At 35.9% G+C, this 24,378-nt stretch overlaps 1 protein-coding gene across 6 annotated transcripts in view; it reads right to left on the minus strand.

Annotated features, from left to right (window-relative positions):
- LOC144324186 (uncharacterized) overlaps positions 1-24,378 on the minus strand; it is a 364,643-nt gene that overhangs the window by 311,761 nt on the left and 28,504 nt on the right. For 5 of the 6 annotated variants that reach the window (XR_013389628.1, XR_013389627.1, XR_013389620.1 and 2 more), the window contains exon 3: positions 18,448-18,540. The exons of the other annotated variant lie outside the window; for it this stretch is intronic. The gene's annotated coding sequence lies outside the window, so the exon portion shown is untranslated. The remainder of the gene's footprint in view (positions 1-18,447; positions 18,541-24,378) is intronic. 6 annotated transcript variants of the gene reach the window in all.

A 24,378-nucleotide genomic window follows, 5' to 3' on the forward strand; every position in this document is an offset into this window, starting at 1 on the left:
TCTCTCCTTGTGTGTGTGTGTCTCATGAATAAATAAATACATAAAATCTTAAAAAAAAGAAAAAGACAACTATGGACAAGAGGTAATTCTATTTTCATGAATGGTTCAACCTAATTATGGTAAACCAAGTTCACATTCTATCATCAAGTGGGGTTCTCCCATTCTTTCGTTTTGTTATGGATCGTTAAAAATATCTTAAAACCCAGTAGTTTCATCATTACTACTCAAAATATCCAGTGAAAGATTTGAGCTAGGAAAAACTGTAAGGTACTATACATATTGCACTGCCTTGAAATCCATTTGTAACTTGTAATTCTAAAATTAGAGCACATAGCCCCTGGGTGTGTCTTAATGTGGATAAATTCATTTCATTTTGGTTGAGCTGTATTTTAGTCAGGTACGGCTACCATTACAAAAAGGCTACCACAAAAAAAAAAAAAAAAAAAAAAAAAAAAAGGCTACCACAGACTGGGGAGCTTAAACAACAGAAATTTATTTTTTCAACACTGCAAAAACAGGAAGTCCAAAATCAAAACACCTGCAGAATTGGTTTCTCCCAAGGTCTCTGTCCTTGGATCCCAGACAGCTGCCTTCTCTCTGTGTCCTTTGTACATGCAAATATCTGCTGTCTCTTCCACTTCTAATAAAGACATTGATGAATTAGAGTCCCACCTTATGACCTCATTTAACCTTAATTACCTCATTAAAGGCCCTATCTCCCAATGCTGTCACATTGGGAGTTAGCAATTGTTTTCAGCAATTATGCTCCTTGGTATTTACTCAAAGAGCTGAAAATGTATATCCACACAAAAACCTCCACATGGGTGTCTACAGCAGCTTTGTTCATATTTGCCAAAACATGTAAGCCACCAAGATATCCATCAGCAGGCAAATGGATAAACTGTGGTACATCCAGGTAATGAAGTGTTAGTTAGTGATAATAAGAAATGAGATATGAAGCCATTCAAAGACATAAAGGTAACTTAAATGCATATTACTAAGTGAAAGAAGCCAATCAGAAAAGGTTAATTACTATATGATTCCAACTATATGACATTCAGGAAGGACAAAACTATGAGTAAAAACATCAATAGTTGCCACAGCTAAGAGGAAGGGAGGAATGAAAGGGTGAAGCACAGGGAATTTTTAAGGCATTAAAATTACTCTGTATGATACCATAATAATGGATACATGTCATTATATACTTGTCAAAATCAATAGAAGATAAAACACCAAGAATGAATCCTAATCTAAACTATGGACTTAAGGTAAGTATAATATGTTAATGTGGATTCATCAGTTATAAGAAATGTACCATGCTGGTGAGGGATGTCGATAATGGGATAAGCTATGTTTGTGTGGGGACAGGCTATATGGGAAATCTCCATATCTTCTGCTCAATTTTGCTATGAGCCTAAAACTGTTCTGAAAACTAAAATCGATTTAAAAAATAACAATAATAAAACTGTTTAAAATTTAAAAAATTTAAATCCCATCTTTCATATACTGTGTGATTTTAAACAAGCTAATTAATATCTGTGTGATTTTAAACAAGCTAATTACTATCTTTGTGGTCCAGGGGTGCTTGGGTGGCTCAGTCAGTTAAGCATCTGCTTTTGGCTCAATTCATGATTTCAGAGTCCTGGCATCGAGCCCTGTGAACAGCCTTGTCTCAGACTCCCTGTTCAGTGGGGAGCTTGCTTCTCTTTTTCCCTCTGCCCCTTCCCCTGTTCATGCCTTCTCTCTCTCTCTCTCTTTCTCAAATAAATAAATAAATAAATAAATAAAACCTTAAGAAATTTTTTGTAGTCCAGTACACTTATCAATAAAATGCAATAATAAAGGCAACTGCCTCTCAGAATTATTGCAAATAATTAAAAATGAAAAATAAAGATTTTACAAAATGCTTTCAAATACTGATATGTGATAAATTGAATAAGAGGCATTTAGCTCAGACACTAATGAAAAACAAGTACTGAAGAAAGGAGGCCATTAATTCGTATATACTGCTTCTCTGAGGGGAATCATAAACATGCTCATTTCAATTAATTGTTTTATAGATTTCCAAGATCTATGTTTGTAAGTTTGCTCAATTTAAGAAAAAAAAATCACTGTTTTGATGAGACAATAATATATACTCATGGTACAAACTTAACTAAATCATATATGGTGAAAAGAAATTCCTCCTCCCCACTTCATCTAAGTTCTATCCCTAGTAGTAACTACTGTTACCAGTTTTGTATGTTTACCAAATGTCTTATGCATCTACAAATAATGAATGAGGAGTGCTTGATTCTGGAGGTATTATTGGTCATATTTTATTTTTATTTTTTTTTAATTTTTATTTATTTATGATAGTCACACAGAGAGGGAGAGAGAGAGAGAGGCAGAGACACAGGCAGAGGGAGAAGCAGGCTCCATGCACGGGGAGCCCGATGTGGGATTCGATCCCGGGTCTCCAGGATCGCGCCCTGGGCCAAAGGCAGGTGCTAAACCGCTGCGCCACCCAGGGATCCCTATTGGTCATATTTTAAAAATCAGTATTGCACAGACACTAGCCAATCAGAATAGACTTGGCCTTATCACTGGTCAGGGTAGGTAGTCCCCCAGTTTGAAACTGGCCCATGATCAGTAGTTTGGTGAGTGAGTGATGTCAGGATAGAAACTAAGCAGTCATTACCCATACTCTGCACTAGGTGTGTACTGGTTAAAGTAAAAAAATAATAATAATTAAAAAATAAAATTTTTAACAAGGGGAAAAATAAAAGGGACAGCAAAAAAGGAAATGGTATAGGTTGAGAGGTGATAAAGGTGTATGATATCTATTTCATAGCTATTCTGGAACAAAAAAAAATTTAAGATTTTATTTATTTATTCATGAGAGAAACAGAGAGAGAGAGAGAGAGAGGCAGAGACACAGGCAGAGGGAGAAGCTGGCTCTACGCAGGGAGCCCGACGTGGGACTTGATCCCCGGTCTCCAGGATCACACCCTGGGCTGAAGGTGGCACTAAACTGCTGAGCCACCTGGGTGCCCCCCAAATTTTTATATTGCAGATATATATAAGGTACTTAAGGTACTACTATAAAGTATATATACAGTAATTGAGGAGCTGCCCAGAACCATAAGCTAGGATTTTTCCCATATCTATGTAATCATGATTCTAAAGTCAAAGGTTTTTAATTTGACTGATCAGTCTTTTATTGCTAATTCTGAGTAAAGATTTCATTTATTCTCTTACCTAAAATTAACATTTTCTAAGCTCTATCAATTTTTACTTTAAGTTTCTTTGTTCTGTATACCTGTCTTCCTCCTTGCCCCCTCCCTAAACTCCTAACAATTCTCATTTTCTAGGATTTCAGGATGAGACTTATTATACAATCACATTTTTCACTTTTTCTAACTTAGAAAGGTGGCAGCCAATGAGAATTTTGGAAAGTCTTTCTTCAATTTAGATGATATATATGCCTTCCCAGGCCCTTTCATGAACAGGCTCAGAAGTAAGGCTCTTCAGGTTTGATGTATTTCAAGTCTCACATAATGCAGTGTTCACTTTCAAGTATATTCATTCAAAGTCTTTTTCTTTCTATACCTCAAAGTCAAGAGAAGTATTCCTATAAAAGAATTTCCCAAACTACCACTGCTAATTCCATGTGAATACAGTGAGGAGGTAGGGAGATATGCCAAAAGAAGGCACCATTTGCACAGGCTAACACAAAATAAAATGTCAAATCATATTTGTCTTCCTCTTTTCTTTCATCCACTTATTATTAAGCAGGGATACTGAAAAAGACTTAGGAGTCATATATAGTTCCTGAACTTTCTGTCTTTCAAGTAACTTATGCTAATTGGTGTATTCACAGGATAATACGAAAGAGTAGAAAGTGGGGTTAGCTAGGGGAGCTCCAACTTTCACTGATGGATGATCCTAGGTATCCATTCTCTGAGCTCCAGATTCAACTTCCATGAAATCATCATAATATCTATTTTTAGGGCTATTTAGAAGATAAAGTGAAATGTGTAAAATGTTTTTGGAACTTTAAACACATTAAATGGAAGTTATATTTACTATTTCTGACAAGTATATGTTTTTTGATAAGAGAGCTTTTCCCCAAAACCACATTCCCCGTTCACTACACTTAAGAATATATACAAATATTTAAAACTGGTTTCAAATTTGGAATATGAATTATATTTATGGCAAGGAATTTAGAAAGGTAACACCATGATAGAATCAGTCAAGGTCCAGGCACAGTGGTTCTGTCAACTTCGACGGCATCTTCTTTAATACTAGGGATAGAATGATAAAATCGAAGAAACTTCAGAAGGGAAATGGAGAACAAGAGATATAAATTGGTATGTCTGAGGCAACAAAAATAATCACTGGTAAAACACTCTACAACCACAAACCCACGACTCTGATAAGTTTTGTCTCTTCTCATCATGGATAAATATTATCTCTAAAACACTAATGCTGGGAAGCCTGGGTGACTCAGCGGTTGAGAGTCTGCCTTCGGCTCAGAGCGTGATCCCAGGATCTGGGATCAAGTCCCACGTCGGGCTCCCTGAGATGAGCCTGCTTCTCCCTCTGCCTGTGTCTCTGCCTCTGTCTGTGTGTCTCTCATGAATAAATAAATGAAATCTTAAAAAAAAAAAAATAAAACGCTAATGCTGGAGTCCCAGGTAATGGGCAGTAGGAACAAGGCAGCTCTGACCAGCCTAACTCACTTCATACCACATAAGTAACTCTCAAGAGCAGCTCTGGTGCGTACCAAATTTCTGAGGCTCTCAGCTTGGAAATGCATGCCTGATGATCTATCTATAAATAACATGAATCCAAGTGAGAGCTGATCCTTCTTCTTTTTTTTTTTTTTTTTTTGCTTCCACCATTAACATTTTATATATTTTTTTCTACTTTGATGGACATAAGAATAATATCTTTCAATAGAGAAATTTAAGAAAATCATGGCCAGGCCCAAAGATAACATCCATTCACTGAATGCTAAACTGGAAAGCTAATGAATAAGAAAATAAGACAGCTTTGTAGGTTAAATAGTTTTTGCCTCTGTTCTAAAAACAGCAAAAAAAAAAAAAATTCTTTAAGTTATAACTGATGTCTTAAAATTAAAGAAAAATCCAAACATAAAATCTCCCCTCATTTTTTGAAATAAATGTGTTTCTGGCCTGTGAAACTTACTATTTTGTGTTTTAAACTTTTTTCCCAAATTAATTAAAGCACCTTGATATTCACATTTCAAACTTGAGTAATTTTTAAAACGTGAATAAATATAATTAAAGATACCTTGTTTATAAATTTTTATTTTTCCCCTTAAATTAGTAGCATCTGATAGCTTTACTAATTCTTCAACATAGACAAGCAAGACTATCTGTGATGGAGTATTTTGTCACTGCTGTATTTATTCAATGTAATGTGGACTGGCAGTATGACAAAAGATAGGTAAAATAATTTTGACATTCATCTCCACATTGCATAAACACTGAGAAAGCAGAAACTTCCTAAGGAAGGTCTAATTCAGACAGGATGCCCAACAGTTATCAATTTCCAAGGAATGAAGCTCCATTTTTATACCTGAACAAGAAAGGAATATCGAAAACCTGACAATGCCCTAAGTTGTCATCTTGGCTTTTCCCAAACTGTGTGCTGTAGGTAAGTCCTTTAATATATGGGGGCCTGTCATGTGCAAAATGAGGAAGCTGAAGACATCACGGGTCCCCAAGAATCTACTTCAAAGTCCCTTTTAAACATTTTTTCAAACACTTTTTAATCTAATTTTAGACTTACATAAGTGTTCAAGAATAGTACAAAGAGTTTCCTTCTATCTCTCATGTTCCCTCCTCTAATGTTAACATCTTACAATACCATAGTAAAGTTATCAATATCAGAAAAGTAACATTAGTACAGTATTAATTAAACTACATACCTTATTTCAATTTTACACATTTTTCATGTTATTTTTTCTTTTCTAGAATTCTACACAGTGTCCCACATTTTATTTAGTTGTTTGTACCTGTTATACAATCTATGGCAGTTTCTCAGTCTTTCTTTACCGTTCATGAAGATGACACATTTGAAGAGTGTTGACCAGTAATTTTGTAGGATGACTCTGAATTTGGGATCAGATGTTTCCTTATGTTTAGATTGAGATTATGCATTCTTGTCAAAAGTACCACAAAAAATAATATTGTACCTTTCTCAGTGCATTATATCAAGAGGTTCGTGATGTTGGTATCTGTTATTCTTGGTGATGTTTACCTTGATCGCTTGGCTAAGATGGTGTCTGCTGGATTTCCCTACAGTAAAGTTACTCTTTCCTTTTGTAGTTCATTAGTATTTTGGGGGGCATGCTAGAGACTATGCAAATATTTTCCTCCTCAAACCTTTCTCCTATTTTTAGTATTCATCAGTGGATCTTCTCTGTAATAATTATTGCAATAGTGATTGACTTATGAATATCCTTTATTTCTCTTATTCCTTCACATACATATTCATTTGAATTTTACTAAAGGGAAGACCTGTCATGTCTTTTCCATTTACTCATTAATCTGATTATTTATTTATATCAGTAAGTTTCCATGAACATTTATTTTGTTCTGTGAGTTATATTCCAACACTATCATTATTTACTCTTTTTTTTAAAGATTTTATTTATTTATTCACAAGATACACAGAGAGAGAGGCAGAGACACAGGTAGAGGGAGGAGAAGCAGGCTCCATGCATGGAGCCTAATGCGGGACTGGATCCTGGGACTCCGGGATCACACCTTGAGCCGCAGGCAGATGCTTAACGCTGAGCCACCCAGGCATCTCTATCATTATTTATTCTATTGAAAAATTTAGTTCAGCTTTGGTCATCAGAGGCTCTTTCAGGTTGGTTCTTATGTTGTTTCTTTCTTTTGCTTTTTCTCTTTCTCTTCTCTCTCTTTCCTTCCTTCCTTCCTTCCTTCCTTCCTTCCTTCCTTCCTTCCTTCCTTTTAAATTTTCTTACACTCGGGGACCAGAAGAAGTTTCAGACCACTCATACTTTCCTGCCACAGTTCTGAAATCAAGCACTTCTTTAAGGAGCTCGAGTTCTTTTTACTGGAGAATGGTGTTTATAAGCAAAGATCTGGGAGCAAGGTATGTCATTGTTACCAGGATGTCATGGTTTCTAGGCCATGTAGACCAACAAAACTAGGAAATAGATGTTTGTGTGCTAACCCCATATGAGCTCGTGTGTGTATAGCCCACATCTATTTTTCTATTTATCCATCGAAAACCATGAGTTTATACCGATGCCTCCAATTCAAATATGACACCACCTGGTTCATCCTAGCCTTCTTTCCTTATTCATAATTTCTTTTCCCAAAAGTGAGAAAGCTGGATCACTGTATTTATACTTTATTTTCTAATTTGTCCAGTTTTAGCATACACATAAAATAGTTTCAGAATTGCTAAATCATACTCTTATGAAAAATATTTTAAGGACTAGAGTTCATTTTTATCTCTAGTCTGACAGTATTCAATCAAGATACTGTTTTCCACAGTTATTTATATCAGTTCTTGACTTCATTATCTTGATTTATAACTGAAGATTGGTAAGTCTCATTGTCATTTTGGTTGAGTTACACATGTACGCTGGCTCAGAATTTGGGATCTCCCACATAGATTGTGTTCTAATTAAATACTGAATTGCAATATCTGTCTGTAACTTATGATTTGGCTAAATTCAGGTAGATCTGAGGTGACAGTAAAACTTACAGTATTGTGTTGAACCAAAGCCCTGGCATTTTTTATGTTGCATACCCATTAGGGAGTACTCAACTAATGATCCAATGGTGCCTTTTTAGAGTGCCCTCAGCTAGTACACAAAACTAGCAGTGATTATAGCAGATCTTCTGATAGTAAAACATCATGATATTCCTAATAAGGATGATAAATATATTCCTATAAAATATCTCAAGTGTGAGGATTGTGTTATACTGGAAAACATTAGAAGTAATTGAACAAAAGTGCGGATAAGAGAATATTTCCACTGAAGTACCAAGCCCTACAGTAATTGTTTTCTTTGAGATTAGATAAGATGACTATTTCTAAAATAGATTTTAAATGGGGAAAATGTCTCACTTTCTTATAAGTTGTGATTTTGGTTCAGAGAGGGGAAAAGACTCTCGTAAAGCTAAAAAAAAATGATTATCTAATGATTTTACTTTTCTGAATTATCATAATTTCTAAATAATATCTAAAATATCCACAGTTTGCTGATTGGTACTCATAATGAGATTATTAATCCAGAGAGTCGTGATGCATTAATATAGTCTTGACAGGGGGTTGTATTTCTTTTTCTCCTTTTTTTTTTTTTTATTTTTCTCCTTTTATTGGTATATAAAACAAATCACATTCATCATCTTAAATTTATGGATTAGGATTTTAATGTTAGAAATTCAATGTTAAAAACCTTTGGTACTAGCATTATGTTCAGAATAATATCATATTCTCTATTTTCTTACCAGAGTAATGGGAACTCTATGAACTTTCAGTAACCAATAGAGTCACTTACATTAGCACAACCATCTATAATTAATTTCTAATGTAAAAATGTGTCTGTTTAGGTCATACTTCATCTCCTTCCTATCTTCTGATAATCATAAGTTCAGTGAATATTTTTTCCTCTCACAAATGAAGTTAAATAATTCCCATAATGGATTTCTACCACTTTCTCAAGTGTGATGTTTAATTTGTTGCTGCAAACTTCTCACCCTTAGCCACATTCACACACTCACTAAGGTGTTTCCATAAAGTTTCTGAGATTTTTCTTCTGGAATATATTACTCTGAAGTTGACTCACATCAATTATCTTATGTCTGATTTGAACTCTCAGCAATAAAATTGCCTTAAGAAAGGGGCTGCTTAGGGGATCCCTGGGTGGCGCAGCGGTTTAGCGCCTGCCTTTGGCCCAGGGCGCGATCCTGGAGACCCGGGATCAAATCCCACGTCGGGCTCCCGGTGCATGGAGCCTGCTTCTCCCTCTGCCTGTGTCTCTGCCATTCTCTCTCTCTCTCTCTCTCTCTGTGTGTGACTATCATAAATAAATAAAAATTAAAAAAAAAAAAAGAAAGGGGCTGCTTAAGAGAAAAAGAAAAAGAAGGAGCTTAGCCTACTCTCATCCCAATACTCCAATAAAAGGAGCTAAATATCTCTGGAAAGTGGCTGATTTCAGAGCTGGTCACAGAAATGTACAGTATGATCTTGGAACATCTCAAGTTGCCAGTAAGTAAGAAAATACATAAAAAGAAATGGGGACATATTGAAAGAACACTGGAGTTAAAGCTGCCAATTGCTAAAGTTGGCACAAATTTAGCAACAAAATAATAATAATATCGAATTATCAGAAATAGAATAAGAATCCATACCAGCATATGAATGAGCGACTAAATAGTCACATAAATGTGGGAGAAGACATGCTCCTCTTTTACTAGAAAATTCTAATTGATAGTGTAGCAGAAATAAACAAATATAAATTTGCCATTAAACGTATACCACAAAAATAGTTATGGCAGACATGAATCATCTATCATTTTAATCCATGCTAAAATTAGTGGGTAAGAGTATGATGAGAAATAGGATAGCCTTAAAATATCCTCCCAAGAGACTCGCTAATTACAAAAAGAAGAATTATAACTTTATGGTGAAGAAAACTGGCTGACACCGCATGAGGCATATGCTCAAAGTTAACATTACCAGCAAGAAGATACACTTTCCTCATGCACTTCATGATATGGTGCAACAAGAAAGGCAAATAATTCCTGTAGTATTCTTGGCCAAAATGTATAACATCAGTGGACTCATGAGAAAACTGCACAAACCCAAACTGAGCATCATTCTACAATAAAACTGGCCTGGCATCCTCTAAAGTGTCAAGGTCATGGGTGACAAAGAAAAACTGAGGAAATGAGGAACTAGTCCAGAAGTAAAGTAAGGAAGTATGACAACCAAATAGAGTGTCAGATTCAGGTTGGATCCTGATTCAGAAAAAGGGCAGTGTGGGGAAACTGGCAAAATTCAAATAAGGTCAGCAAATTATTTAACAGTATTGTTTCAAAGTTAATTTTCTCTTCTTGATAGTGTTACAAAGGCTTTTAAGATGGTAACATTAGGGAAAGCTGGTTGAAGAATATATGGGAAGTTTCTTTACTATGTTTGCAATTTTTCTGTAGGTCTATAATTATTTCAAAATAAAATGTCAAAAAGACAAAGGTCTGCTTATGCAGGTTTCCTTCCCATACTTCTAGAGTTGAGACAGGATACCAGAAGATGCCTTAAGACAGTAAATCAGCTGAGATAATCCTTTCAAGTTTAAGTAACATGAGGAGAACCGCTTAAAAGAGAAAACAAAATCTGGAAATGTATTAATCCATTCTTGTGCTCGGTAAAATGCTATGCAGCTGACTTTTGAACAATGTGTGGGTTAGGGTGCTCAACAGCCAGTGCAGTTGAAAATCCATGTATAACTTTTGACTCTCCAAAACATAACTAATAGGCTACTGTTGACTGGAAGCCTTACTGATAAACAGCCAATTAACACACTCTTTGTATGTTCTAAGTATTTTATACTGTCTTCTTGCAACAAAGTAAGCTAAAAAAAGACAATGTTATTAAGAAAATCATGAAGTGGGAAATATCAGTGAGGGAGACAGAACAAGAGAGACACCTAACTCTGGGAAATGAACAAAGGGTGGTGGAAAGGGAGGTGGGAGGGGGGATGGGGTGACTGGGTGACGGGCACTGAAGGAGGCACTTGACGACGGGATGAGCACTGGGTGTTATGCTATATGTTGGCAAATCAAACTCCAATAAAAATATATACAAAAAAATAAAATAATGAAGAAGAGAAAATACATGTATGGTGCAATACTATTAAAAAATCCATGTGTAGGGGTGCCTGGATATGGCTCAGTTGGCTGAGTGTCTGACTTTTGGTTTTGGCTTGGGTCATGATCTTAGGGGTCACAAGCTCAAGCCCTGTGTCAGGCTCCCCACTCTGCAAACTCCAGAGTCAACTTATCCCTCTCCCCTGCCCTACTCCCTCACAAATAAATAAATAAAATCTTTAAAAAAAATCAACGTGTAAATGGACCTGCACAATTCAAACCCATGTTGTTTAAGGGTTACACTTATTCATATATATATATATATATATATATATATAGACACAGACATAGGTGATACAAATATAGATATCAGGGATATTTCTGCTTTCTTTCATGCAAAATCAATGAAAAATAAAGAGCATACTTTAAAGACATTCAGTCTTTTACAATCCATTGCCATCTTTTATTCAATTTAATAATTATGTAGTTTAGCACAACCCACAAGTAAGAAGAGACATGGTGCTTACTGGGCCTTTTTGGATTTTGAAGGCAGTTCAAATTTTCCACATTTGGGTGTGATACTCTGACCCATTTACCTGACTGCCCATTCTGAATAATATTCAGAGCATAAACTGCAGCAGTTCCCAAACCCAGATGTGTGTGTGTGTGTGTGTGTACACATATATATGAATACATTATATGTGTGCGTGTATATATGTATGTGTATATATATTGTATCTTCAGGCATTATAATAATCAAATGATAAAATGGTAATCAAACTGTGTGGAACAAACTCAGATACCTATAGAATATATGGAAAACTACAATATGAGAATCACAGCACAAGTTTTGGCATGAGGTCATGCCTGCCTGTGCTTAAAAACATTTCCTCTATTTGAAAAGCTACTGGGCCCTGGTAGAGACTTAACACTGACTCTGAAATAGCAAGTGTTTAAATGACCCACAATGCTTACTATGACTTGAGTTTTATATGATCCATCAAATTATAGAATTAGGTATGCAGAGCAGCCTTATATTTGAAAATGAAAATGGTGTAGATGAAAATAGTATATAGAAGCCTGAGCAAGTCTGGAAGCTGCATGAGGAGATGGCTCAGACTCTCATGGTACTTGTTCCTACTGTTTTGCTGCCTCTACCTACACCAACATTTATAGTTTTGTGGGAAGTTCTCTATAGTCAGTTAAAGATGAAGTAGTATGGTCCTGTTCCTAGATGAGTCTGTTGGTGCAATGGTGCCACTCAGAAGTGAATTTATAGAATTACAGTCATTCCCAGGGCCAATCTTGATTAAATCCTCCCAGTATTTAGAATAATGTCAGTTGATATCCCTGCTTATCCACTTAGAGAAATAGAAGAGAAATTCTGAAGCACAAAGCTACATCAATTTATGAACAGTACCTAGTAATTGGCAGCTCAGAATAGGAAAAATGACATCAGTAGACTTAGAACTAGGAATTTAAAGGGAGAGGTAGATGGAAAAACTATAAAAATGATCTCAGAGTGTGAAGATGTTTGTGTCCAAATACATGCCTACTCAGATGATATGGAAATAAACATTTGTTACTCCATCAGGTCACGATACCAATCAATCTACTGTGGGAGAGTCACTCAATAAATAAGTAGAAGAAATTTCCCATTCTTTGGATGTCATTTCCTCAACCACTTTTCTGCTCTCCCAGTAGACTGTACACAATAGACTGACATCATGAACTTCCTATTCCAAGGCTGATTTGTTACCACCACTGGTGAGTGCCTACCCGCCAAAGGCAGAAGCCAATGCCATGCCCCAATAAGCCACCCTTCCCTGATGAGACCAGAACACCACCACCATGTGGTGATCAGTTGGTTTTAATCACCGTGGAGGCAGTAATTTTTCCTCTATGGAATAGAAATATATTCTAGATAAGGATTGTCTCCCTTGCCTATGCCACCACAGGCTTTCAGAATGTCATATGGCTTTCAGTCATCATCATATGACACTCACCATTGCTTCTGATTAAAGCAAAACAAACAAAGCAAAACAAAACAAAACAAAAACCCTGATATTGTAATGAAGATAGGACGGCAATTGGCTGTCTCTGACAGAATTCACAAGTTTTAAGGTGTATCCCATCATCCAGACACAGAGAGCTTGACAGAACTGTGTAACGACTGCTGAAGACTCTGTTACCAGCACCAAAAGGGAGATAATACACTGTGAGACTGGAATGCTGTCCTTTGAGATACACTTAAAAGTATATGCCTTAAAACAGCAACCAATATGTGGTGCCGTCTTTCTCAACATCAGAATGCATGTTGCAGCTGTTAACTCAGTAGATTTTAGGTTTTAACACCCAAGAAAGAATGTTCCACTAAGAAACACAATCAAATTTGGTAAATTGGAGGCTAAAGCTATTTTTCATCCATTATAGTTTCCTGATGCTGTGCTGCTGAAGCAAATGACAGGTAATGGTGCTGAATTGGAAAAGGTGATTAAATTACCCCAAGCCAATTGAAGCAACAAGGTGTGTAGCCAGAACCAAAGGAATTCACTAAGATTGTTAATAGTTCTTCATCCAAAAGACCACCAAATGCTCAGATTATGTGGAAATAAACATATGGGTCAACCTTCAAATAATGAAATTCATTCAGAAAGATTCTGAAAGCAATTGAATAAAAATTGAAATAGGTTGTGAAAGAAGAAAGGTAATTATCAATCCAGCCTAATCCGGTTCTAATCCATAGAAGCAGGCCTGAATCAGCTAGGTTTTACATTGCTTTTCCCCTATCAATTACTTGATATTAAGAGCACTGATAACAGTTAATAGTTTAAGTTTTAGAGGCACCTGAGTGGATCAGTGGTTGAGCATCTGCCTTTGGCTCAGGATGTGATCCTGGGGTCCTGGGATCAAGTCCTGCATTGGGTTCCCCATAGGGAGCCTTCTGTCTGTGTCTCTGTCTCTATGTCTCTCATGAATAAGCAAATAAAATCTTAAAAAAAAATAGGGGGATCCCTGGGTGGCTCAGCGGTTTGGCTCCTGCCTTTGGCCCAGGGTGCGATCCTGGAGACCCGGGATCGAGTGCCGTGTCAGGCTCCCGGCATGGAGCCTGCTTCTCCTTCCTCCTGTGTCTCTGCCTCTCTCTTTCTCTCTCTAGATCTATCATGAATAAATAAATAAATAAATAAATAAATAAATAAATAAATAAATCTTTAAAAAAATAGTTTAAGTTTTAGGTGACAGTACTATGAAACTGACATTACATTATGATTATATAATAACTAATAGGACTTGTATTTTCTCTGGGTTTAGACAAAGCTTTCCATTTGGTTAGAAGGAAAAAGTGGATGTGAAAGGTATGATAGACTATGCTGGAATACTCTTCATTTGTCCCAACAAGCTCACTCTCCATCCTGCTCTGTGCCCCTGGGATGCTAATCCCTATGGTTCACATAAACTGGGTTACCTTGTCCTCTGACTTCTAACTGGTTTGGGCCATTTTTTTTTTTAATTTTTTTTTTTTATTTATTTATGATAGTCACAGAGAGAGAGAGAGAGAGGCAGAGACACAGGCAGAGGGAGAAGCAGGCTCCATGCACCAGGAGCCCGATGCGGGATTCGATCCTGGGTCTCCAGGATCACGCCCCGAGCCAAAGGCAGGCGCCAAACCGCTGCGCCACCCAGGGATCCCTGGTTTGGGCCATTAAGAGGCATCTAAGCAGAAGATCAGAGGGAATCCAAAGGAATCAAAAGGAATCAAAGTCAACTCTATCCCTGCTGGGCAATCAATTATCAGTACCATAAACCACAGTTCCTATCAGCTGTTTCCTGCAGCTACTGGTCTAATCAGTTTTTGATAACTACTAGCTCCATTTGCATATTTGGGTCTAGTGAAGGTAATAGAATTCAATCAACTGTTTTTGACTCAAGAATCTTCTTAATTCTGCCAACATATTTATAAGAAGTTATTAAAATTTCTTAATCACTCATCTATGGATATCATCTGTTTTCTTACAGAAATGCAGCTGATTCTGTAATGTATGTTAAAATACATCTCTAATTGGGTAATTTCTTAATATTTTTTTGGTATTTGATATACTTGTGTTAAAATGTTTTTAATGTACTTGCATCAAACATCATTTTCCTTGTAATTTCAATTTTTATTTTAATGCTTAGAAAGCCATTTTATCCTGATGTCATTTTTCAAAAAAGATTTACTATGCATTAGGAGAGGGACAGACGGAGAGAGAGAAAGAGCATGTGTGAGAAGGATAGAGGGAGAGGGAGAGAGAATCTCAAGCAGACTCTACGCTAAGTGCAGCCCCACATGGAGCCTGATCATATGGCCATGAGATCACAACCTGAGTCAAAATTAAGAATCCGTGGCTTAACCAACTGTATCACTCACCCACCCCCATTTAATGTTATTTAACTATTCATCTTTATTCATTTTAGTACAGTTATAGGTTTATTTCATAATACATATTTCATCCAACTGAAAAAAACTATGTGAAGGAAAATAGTAAGGCAGAAATCTGATTTTCTTCCTTTTATCTTCCAAATGGATCTGGTTACTTATCAAGTATTTCAGCAATTATTGTTTATCAAATTATTATGTTTTGGGATACATTCCTTGTTTTTTTCATAGGGTTATTGGAAGAATCCAGTACCACAGTAGCTTAAGAAAGCTTAAAGAGGTAAAAAATATTACTCCATTTGGTTAGAGTAATTCTCAACATCAGAATGCATGAGTGCTCGAGCCCCACATCAGACTCCCTGCTAAGGAAGTCTCCCTCTCCCCCTCCCTTTCTCCCTCTCCCCCTGCTCATGGATGCTCTCTCTCAACTAACTAAATAAAATCTTTTTAAAAATCACTCAAAAATGTTTAACCCATTAATTAGAGATTGGCCCCAAATTGCTATATGATCCATTTTCCTTTTTGAAGCAAGTGAATATCTTAATGATCCAAGTCAAATTATTATCCATTTATTTAACTTAGCAATTTTGTTCAAATTTCACAACGGTGGACCACTTGGGTTTTCATTTTGCATACCAGATTCATGTGTCTCTATAACTGAATACTGTTTTATGACCTAAAAAGATAAAAGTAAGTAGCATATGTTTATTGAAGGATTAAAGAAAATAGTCTACAGATTAGCTTGGTTCAAAATTAAGCTTCAATTAGAATATAAATCAGAACCAAAATTATAAAGCAGAGTAGGACATGAAGTGGAAACTGAAATATTCACTTATATTCTAAATCGTAGTTTTATCATACTTTAATCAGCAATTCTTGCTCTTTATAAGAAAAAGTCCAAGGAGGTGATAGTTGAACTTCTCAACATAATTGTTCTATGTAAAGAAGTATGTGTGAGGCAATAAAAACCTGGTAACCAATCCAGATGGTGGTTGAGTAAATTGTAGGAATTACTGTAAATCAAAATTAAGTGAGGAGCAAAGTATAGATTGAGCAATAAGAAAATTGTCTAGGGTACATGTCAGTGATAGTCTACACAACATAATAACTTCTTTTCTCTATTGATTGACTGTTTTGGTTTTGACTTCTGTTTTCTTTTTTGATTATAAAGTGTAGCACTATAAGAAAAGTTATTATTTATCTGTAGGTATCTTGCTTATTCACTAGAAAATACATTTTTTTTTAGCAAAATGTATTCAGACCCCAAATCCTTCACATTCTAAAAGATGGTTTTTCATAGAAGCTGACAGCATGCTGATTGTTTTTTATTCTTAAAGAAGACATTAGTATAATTCAAACTTATCCAGATGGAAGTAGAATACATACAAAGAAATTTCACTTATAGGTCACAGGGGTGATTGAAATTTCATCAGCAAAATAAAATTTGGGGAAAATATTAATTTTAGAAAACAATCGGTGAATCCTTTTGTATTTGAAAAATAACAAATATGCTAGAATAAATTGATAACTCTTTCGTTTGGAAAATTTTATTTTTATAGTCTCAGGAAAAGTTGGAAACCTAAAGGAATAAAACTGTCTTGAGTTTTTGTAGGCATATGTACTAATACATGCTATAATAATACTGTAGGGCAAAAACCCTACTACGGTGGCTTACAATACTAAACATGGATTTCACATTCATATGACTACCGGTTGGCAACAATTCAATTTATTTTGTCTGAGCTTAAATAGGCTGAGTGACATTCTGAGATTTGGATTCAGTTCAGGTCACAGACAGTCATTTTAGGATCCAATATAAAAGAGTAATGGATACATGACGTGTGCTCCTCTACCGTCTCAGCTCCGAGCTCACACACTGTCACTGCTGTTCAAATCCACTGGCCACTGCTAGTCACATGGCCAAATCCTAAGCCCACAAGGACACCCTCCATGAAGAGGAGAAGGCAGAAAATATTGGATGAACAGTAATCGGAGCTAGTTCAAATTCCCTACTACAGGAAGATAAAATGACAGATTCCACTTTAGTGATCAACATTCAGTTAAGTCTGAGGGGAAATGACACTATAGGATACTTTGTGTAGTCAAGGACTTAACACTTTCTTTTGGTACAGAAAACAGCACCATACTTCATAGTAACCTCTTTATTCGCCAAAAGGTCTTAGAGATTAAAATGAAATTTATGATGGCAGAATCAGAGTCAAAATAATGCACGATGTTCTCAATTAAGAGATGGTTTGACAAGCTTTTTATTTTCAAATGCCAAATGAATAAAATTGCAGAGGCTATCGTACGTTATCAATCGAAAACTCTTTTTTATCAAATTATTTTCCTAAAAACAAGAAAAATGTCGTCTACATTATGATATTTGTTAATTCAAATGTACTTAACTTATAACTTCTCTGGTTTATAAATGTAACATATCTTATTTCTCATTATAGATCCAATGTTTGGCCCTTCTGCATGGTCCAAGTACAATCTTTCTTTTCCTTGTCATTAGGACAACGTGGTCTAATATGATTCAAGGTAAAATAATGATTCCAGTTACAGAACGACATTGTTGAAGTTGTTTACAAACTTCTATATTCATAATTCTTTATTTTTTATTCATAATTCTTTAAATTATCTCCTCTAAAAATTATTAAAGTATCATTTTTTATTTGGTAAACTGCTAATCCACTTTCCATACCATGTACTTGATTTTATTAATTGATATGTCTTGTTGAATAGATTTTATACTTATTCCACTTTCAATTTCCAGCTAATATGCCACTTTCTCCATGAAACTTTTTCCAGATGCAATGACCTACCTGGAATTCTCCTGCTTCTGACATCTTTTGTTTTGTAAATGGGGTATGTTATTGTTTTCTGATGCTTATGTGCAAATATGTTATTCTATCAAGTAGAAAGGCTTTGATTATTTAGTGCTATGTAACAAATTCCAAACTTACCAGCAAAAACAGTAACAATTACTTTTTATTCTTATCTCTCATCATTCTGGAGTGACTGGCCTTAGCCAGGTAGTTGACTCATGGGGTCCGTTGTGCAGTTGCAATCTGACAGCACCTGGGGGCTGAAGTCATCTTAAAGGCCACCTCATTTAACTATCTGGTGGTTGGTGATTGCTATGAGCTAGGATCTTACCCGGACTTCTCAGCCGGAACTCGTACATACGGTTCCTACATGTGGCTGGGACTCTGACACAGCAGGGCAGCTGGATTCCAGGGTGGATATCTCCTGAGTGAGACAACACAGATGGAAACTGTGTTACATTTCTGAACTAGTTTCAGAAGTCACACACCCAGATCTCATTTTAAAATGACATTCTAGGGGCACTAGGGTGGCTCGGTGGTTGAGTGTCTGCCTTCAGCTCAGGTTGTGATCCTGGGGTCCTGGGATGGAGTCCTGAATCAGGTTTCTTGCGAGGAGCCTGCTTCTCCCTCTGCCTGTGTCTCTGCCTCCGTCTCTGAGTCTCTCATGAATAAATAAAATCTTTAAAAATAAAATAAAATAAAATGATATCCTAACCTCATCTGCCTGCACTAGGCTCCTCATACCCCGTCTATGTCCCACTATCAAAAAGGGCTAGGCAAATAAAGATTTTTTATTTAATAGACAAATGAAGCCAATGTTTTGATTCTTGTTGATTATAGTTGCCTAAGGTTTATGTTATTCTTTCAATGTTTATAATTTTTCATAGTTAACTTTTTAATTAATAAATATATTATAAAATGAAACTTAATTGGGTATTTTACTTCACCTAGATTTAATAATTTAAAAAAGGAAGTTGGGAAAAGCAAGCTTAAATCCTATTATGAAGTAGATACCAGGCATACAATTAACAAGGTTGTAGAGAATTTGTCAGGATATAACAGAAAGCTATACTCTGAGTTATGCCTGGGGATAAAATTTAATATTCAGAATAATCAAATTCACTAGAAAAACTAAGGACTTATTTTTGCTTTATTGCAATTCAACTTGTTAGTGGTTTTCAAATATAAGTAGATGTGTTTCAGTTTAGACCACTTATCAATATAATTTCCATCATGTTTGAAGTCCTCACTTGTGGTTGTGTACATTGTTCACATCCCCTGAGTCTTGGTTGAGAGTGAGTGGAGACTGAAGTTCAGCGTGTGCTCTGTTTGCTAAGTCATATTCTTTGGCACCAGGCTGCATGGAATACATACGGGAGGTGCTCTCTTAAATTTGCATAAAAATGATGCCATATGGGTTAGTAGAGTCCCTGGTGATGAGATAGGATATTATAGAAATTTCCTTCAAAGAAAATAGTGTAATAGAAAAGTTACTACCATCTTGGCATAAAAAACAGATGCAGTTTTAATCTTGGCTCTGCCACTTAAAGTTCTGTAACTTTGAGAGGGTAAAGCACCTTCAGTTTCCTCAAATACAAAATGGAAATATCAATTCCTATCTTGCCGAGTTGATATGACAAATGGAGCTAATAATCCATGAATAGCATGAAACACAGTGTCTAATACAGTAGGAATTACTTAAATAGCGTTCATAATAAATTTTAAGAAAAGTGTTGTCATAAACAGAATCTTTGGTTCTGTGTTTGTTTTTGATAGATACAGAACTCTGCAATTCTATTTCTGTTATGTACTTATATAACTCACTGGTTAAAGCCACATAAAGAAGAATAAAGGAAAGCAGTATGTTATAGTTCAGTTCAGGAAAAACACTCCTACATGAAATATTCCTAAATATTTGTATAGAAATTGGTCAGTTTGGATTTTCAAAATTTTCAAATTTTCAAAATTAGTTTTCTAATTTTCTATGTTGTTCTCAAAATCTAGCCTGTACAGAAGGAACTGTCTTTGTAAAATCACATAATGTGATATCCTTCTGTAGGCAAGAGCCTTTACCCACTGACAGGATCCAATTAAGTCCTGGCTCTACCCCAATTCTTGTTGAACCACACCCTGCTACAAATGCAACAGATTTTTGAGAACTGATAAGACTCATCAAAATAAAAATGAGTTAAAAATAAAGGTGAATTTAAATAACAGCATATATGTCTGTTTCTACTATATACAGGTAAAAAAAAAAAAACCCAGACAAACCCAAATATGTGTTTAGAACATTAAAATATTCCTCAGGCAAATTACAAATATGTTTCATTGATGACTACAGTTTTAAAAGCTGTGCAATGTAATCTCCAGCACTTAAAGTCCTTGCCAAAGCCTACAAAATGTTGCCTTATCTCTCCTAGCTCATCTTGCATGATTGTTTCTCTTGCTCATATTGGCTCTAATCATGCCAATATTTCAGGTCTTCAAAAATATGTAGCCTTAGAACATTTGTACAAACTGTTTCTTCTTTCACTGATGATCTTTCTCCTACACTCTGCATATATCATGTCTCAGCTTAAATTTCCATTCATGAAGACATCTTCCCTGACTATTCACTGGATTAACTATCTCATAACTCTCATTGCAAACATAAAACACTTATTTATTGTTCTGATTACCTGTGTTTTTCTACGATTCTTTCCACTAGAATGTTTAGTCATATTTGTTATCTTCATTTGTGTCAACTAAGTAGGAGGTCTTAAACTGTTTATTAAATGAAAAAATAATTAAATAAGAAGATGTAATACTCTGAAGAATTTGGATATTTCCAAATTAATACAAATGAGAGTCTGGAAAAAATCTTTATAAATAAATATAGCATTCATATGGAAAAAACATGAAATAGAGATAAAAAAAATAATGAAGTATGATCTCATAAAAGAAAGCAATAAGCACCACACAACCAATTATGGAAACCAATGGCTTCCCATTACATCATTGTTTAAAATAATAATAAAAATTCACTTAAACGGCTAGTTTAATCTGTAAAATATTAAAGATTTTTAGAAATCTATGCCATTAAGAATATATGTAGATTTGAGTCCATTATCCAAGAGGGTTGTTTAGGTTATACCTATAAGTATAAATCAAGAGTATAACCATTATACCTCATATAATTCCATAACAATCAGTAGGGGCAGGTGTGACAAAACTTTAACAGGAAACACATTTGAACAATAGAATTACAGGTGATTTTTCATTTTTTAATTGATTTTTGTTTGCTTATATTTTCTAGAATTTTCTATGGATATTGGATAAAAGAGAGAAGGAGATCTAGCTATGGATGCCTTTGGTATATCTTTTTTTTTGGTATATATATATTTTTTTTGCTACCATATTTTTTGTGCAATTCAACCTTTTTAGATGTGTCTTTTCTCACCAGGCATTTTACCAAGTATACTGAGGCACGGTGTTTACCTTCAAGGATTTCACAACCATATTGTTTTTTAAAGATTTTATTTTTATTTATTTGAGAGAGAGAGAGTGAGAACACTGAGTAGGGGGAGGAGCACAGGGAGAGGGAGAAGCAGGATCCCTGATGAGATTGGAGCCTGAAGCAGGGCTTGATCCCACGACCCTGGGATCATGACCTGAACCAAAGGCAGACACCTAACCGACTGAGCCACCCAGGTGCACTATGGATCTCACAACCATGTTAAAAACAAAGGTATATAAAGGAACTTTGATATATATTATAAATCCAAGGTATGTGATACAGAGGCACTGGGATAAGGGAGTTTCTGGAAAACAGTTCTCAGTTCCTCAATGACTTTCCCCTTTCTATGCTTATTTTCCTGCACTGCTGACTGCATATGAGAGGGAAAGGTGGAGCTTATGTGAATTTGTTAGGGATAAAAGTAGGTTTTCTGATCATTGGATGATGTAGTTTGTACACCTATGACACTATATTCCTAGGAGTCAGCAGCTGGTGTAACTCAAAGACTTCGTCTTTTTCTTACCAATACCTCAAATTTACCACCAAAAGAAGGACCTCAACCACTTCTTCATTTGGTAATACAGACCCCTCTGCCTTCCCATTATGGCTCCTCTTGGCTTTGCTCAGGTGCATTCTTCTGTAACCTTCAACCCAGGGTCATCTTACTATTGAATGGGACCCCTTAGCAAGTTCTCCATTAAGATACCAGTTACTTCTGGATCATTGCTACTTAGAAACCAAGAGTAGCTGAGAAAGTTGAACCTCACAGCTCCTCCTTAGCACTGACACATTTGATTTAATGAAATAAAACCCCTGGGCAGCTTTTCAAGGAAGCCATTTCCCAGATTTCCAAATGAGAAGGCAAGAAAATCGTCATTTATCAGATATGCCTCTCCCACTCTAGTCTTTGCAATCTATATCATAAGCCTTAAATTGTAAATATTCTTCATTTTAATTAAAAGAAATTATAAAAAAATATTTTAAAAAATATAAATAAATAAAAGAAATTATAGATCACAGTGCTGTTTGTTAAAAAGACATCTTTTTTTAAAGATTTATTTGTTTATTTGTTTATTTATTTATTTATTTATTTATTTATTTATTTATGATAGACATAGTGAGAGAGAGAGAGGCAGAGACACAGGCAGAGGGGTCTTGCCGGGAGCCCGACGTGGGACTCAATCCCGGGACTCCAGGATCGCACCCTGGGCCAAAGGCAGGCGCCAAACTGACAAGCCACCCAGGGATTCCCTTAAAAAGACATCTAAATGGAAATAATCTTGTCCTTAATACAAACTGAGCTAATTATCATCCTTTTCTGTGAGATAGGAAAGAGAAGGTTGCCATGCTACAGTGGAATGCAAAAATATGAAGATGCAGAATTGCATTGTGAAATTAATTAATTCACTAAGGCAAACCTTTATAGTTAGTTGCCCTGGTATTCTGAACCTCCTTCATAATCCAAATCCATCTTTGTTCTTGTTGCAGTTTAGAATGACTAGGTGGCATCGTTTTAATTTTTATTTTTTAGAAAAGTTGGCAGACATCTTTATTGCTCGGGGGGGTAGGGGTGGGGGTTGCTCAAGATCTCTTGGTGGGTGACTCACTTCCCTTTCATAATCACATGGTTGTGGCCACACAGGCTGGCACTGGCTCTATGTGGCCATTTGTAGATCCGGTGGTATTTGTTCTTGCAGATCATGTGCCAGATGCTGCTGAGGGTGGCCTGAGTATTCTTGCTGATGGCCACGAGTACGCTTACTGGCCTCATCTCCTGTTTCATGACGGACAGGACACCTTTGTGGTCCTCTGCCAGTTCCACAATCACACACAGTCACAAGGTGAACCAGCCAGCTGCAGAGGTAATGGCAGGCCTTCAGATAACTGGTTGGTGGTATACATTTGCTTGCTCTTCTTGATCAGGAAGCTGGAGTTCTTTAGCACGGCCGTCCATTGCAGATGTGCAGAAGTGGCCAGAGCTTTTCTGCCTGGGGTGGCTGGAGGTGGAACGAGAGTACTGATGGGATATTTATGAGCCTTGTGGCTAGCTGTAATTTGCAGGACAGTGCCAGTAGTCCTAAGAATCTTTGGTAGGTTGGCATCTAAGCAGGACTGCCAGATAAAATACAGAATGCCCCATCAAATGTGAATTTCAAATAAATGACAGATAAATTTTATATTATATGTTCCAAATAACTTCATGGACATATTTATATTAAGTAGTTATTTATTGTGTATCTAAAATTTAAATTTAACAGGTGATCCTGTGTTTTTAAGTGTTAAACCTGGAAACCTGAACCAAATTCATTAGCTCTGTCAAGGAAATTGGGCCTGGAGAATTCTGGAGATCTCTCTTTGACAAGACTAAATTGCCTTTTTTACTCTCCTTCTCATATCCTACCCCCTAAAATAAGAACATTAGCCTGTTTCCAATCCTCATTCTCAGAACTGGCAGGGGACTGGAAGCAATGACAATATAGCCTAAGTCTATGTTCCTGCTATGTAAGTTATAGCAGAGTTTTACAGTATAAACAATCTGATGATCCCAGAAGCATAGAGAACAAAGGGTACTGCTAAAGAAAATACTTTAAAATTAAAGTGAAGCATGCTCCATTTATTTTTATTGTGATTATAGTTCCTTACATATTCTTTCATTCAAAAAGAAAAGGGCAAAAGTTCCTTCAAGTCATTTAGCAGTTAAATATCAAGATTTTTTTTTAATCTTCTGAAAAGTAATCTTAACTGTGGGACATATGATAGCCACAA

This window comes from Canis aureus, chromosome 11 (genome assembly GCF_053574225.1).
Source record: "Canis aureus isolate CA01 chromosome 11, VMU_Caureus_v.1.0, whole genome shotgun sequence".
Taxonomy (NCBI): domain Eukaryota; kingdom Metazoa; phylum Chordata; class Mammalia; order Carnivora; family Canidae; genus Canis; species Canis aureus.